Here is a 2,238-nt window from a genome sequence, read left to right on the forward strand (position 1 = left end):
GGGGAGGGTCAAGTTTCAGCCTGCAGCGCCCGCGGTTTCGGAGACGCTCGAAAGCAAATGGGAGCGACCTGAACAACCTGAAGGGGCGGAGCGCGGCGGCCGAAGGTGGCCGCTTCGCCTGGGCGCTGAGGCGAAAAGAGCCCCCGCCGCAGAGGTGTAAGAGAAATAACGTCCGAAAGTGTCAAATGTGGGGTCCTTGGCTTTCTTGGAAGAGATGGACCCGTTTCCACCTGCGCTTAAGGGAGAGAATGGAGGACTTTTGTTAGTGACAAGACGGGGCGGTGTTAGGTGATCCTAGACCAGAGGTCTTCAAACTTGGCAACTTTAAGACATGTGGACTTCAACTCCCTGAATTCTCCAGTCCACAAGTTGGAGTCTTAAAGTTTCCAAGTTTGGGGAACCCTGTCCTAGACTTACGGCCACAATTGATCCCCTCCCCCCCAATTTTCTGCTGTTAAGTGAGACATTTGTAAATTGAATTTTCCCCCTTTGATGAGCTTTCTTTGCCTCCCTTGTGAAGTGAATCGCTGCGGTCGATCGATGACTTAGCGACATGGTTGTTAAGGGAATCTGGCTTCCCCATTGACGTGGCCTGTCAGAAGGTCGGAAAAGTGGATCATGTGACCTTGGGATGCAGCAATGGTCATAAGTAGGAACAACATTGCCATGCGTCTGAATAATCAAGTAATTGTGGGGATGCTGGAGAGGTCGCAAGTGTGAAAAGGGTCATAAGTCACTTTTTTAGTGCTGTTGTAACTTTGAATGGTCACTAAATGAATTGTGGTGAGTTAAGGACTGCCTGTATTGGTAATGTTGCAATGTAGATTTGGATGTCTGAGAGAACATGGTTGGAGGGCTCCTTAGGCTACCTGGCTGTATTCCTCCTATGATTGACAGTTTGATCTGCCCCAGTTTGCAGATTCTTATGATTTTGATCCTTATGGTTTTGATTTTGATTCTTATGATTTTGATTCTTGATGAACGTATCTTGTCTTTTTATGTACACTGAGAGCATATGCACCAAAGACAAATTCCTTGTGTGCCAAATCACACTTGGCCAATAAAGAATCATATTCTATTCTATTATTCTATTCCAGTGATGGCGAACCTTTTTTGGCTCGCGTGCCACAAGTGGGGGGAGCGCAGTGGGGTCGAGTGCGGGCGTGCCGCACCCATAAGGCAATGCGCGACCCCCCCAGTGTGCATGCGCGCACAAAGCGCGACCCCCCCATTTTACATGCTTTTTTCGCCCTCCCCAGGCTCCAGGGGCTTTATAGGAGTCTGGGGAGGGTGAAAAGAGCCTCCCCCGACCCCCCGGAGGCCCTCCGGAGGCTTCAGGGACCGTCCAAGGCTTCCCTGAAGCCTTCGGAGCGCTTAAAACCACCCCCCGACTTCCGGTTTGCTCGGAGGGTCGTTTTAAGCGCTCCGAAGGCATCAGGGAAGCCTCGGACGGTCCCTGAAGCCTTCGGAACGCTTAAAACCACCCTCCGAGCAACCCGGAAGTCACTTCCAGTTTGCTCGGAGGGTGGTTTTAAGCGTTCCGAAGGCTTCAGGGACGGTCCCTGAAGCCTCCGGGCGGGGGGGGGGGAGGCTCTTTTCTTTCCTATAAAGCCTCTGGAGCCTGGGGAAGGCGAAAAATAGCTTTTAAAAAGGTGAACTAAGCTGGCCAGCGGGCACATGCGCACTGGCCAGCTGACAGGGCAGCGCCTCGCGTGCCCTGACAAATGGCTCCGTGTGCCACTTGTGGCACGCGTGCCATAGGTTCACTATCACTGTTCTATTCTATTCTATAGACCCATGATGGCGAACCTTTGACACGCGTGCCTAAAGTGGCACACGAAGCCATGTCACCCGACACATGCAGCCTTGCCTGTTTGCCTTCCGGGTTTCTGGTGCGCATATGTGGGTGATGATCAGCTGTCTTTTGTGCACACGGCAGTGCTGAAAACCATCGTGCGCATGCTTGCTGGCCAGCGTGCTCATGTGTCCCAGAACCTGGAACTTTGGCTTTTCCGGAGCACAGTCCCTTCACACGCATGGCAGTGCCATAAACCGGCCTGTGCATGTGCGCCAGCCAGCTGATCGTCAGGCACGCTAGAACCCAGAAGTTCACCTTTTCCGGAGTGCAACTCTGACGAGCAGCAGCATGCACGACGTTTCTTCACAACCTTTTCGGCACTCAGTGCCGAAAAGGTTTAACATCACTGCTATAGACCTATGACTGAGACTTTGAGCTGC

Source organism: Natrix helvetica (assembly GCF_964273705.1).
Source record: "Natrix helvetica genome assembly, chromosome: 4".
NCBI classification, from domain to species: domain Eukaryota; kingdom Metazoa; phylum Chordata; class Lepidosauria; order Squamata; family Natricidae; genus Natrix; species Natrix helvetica.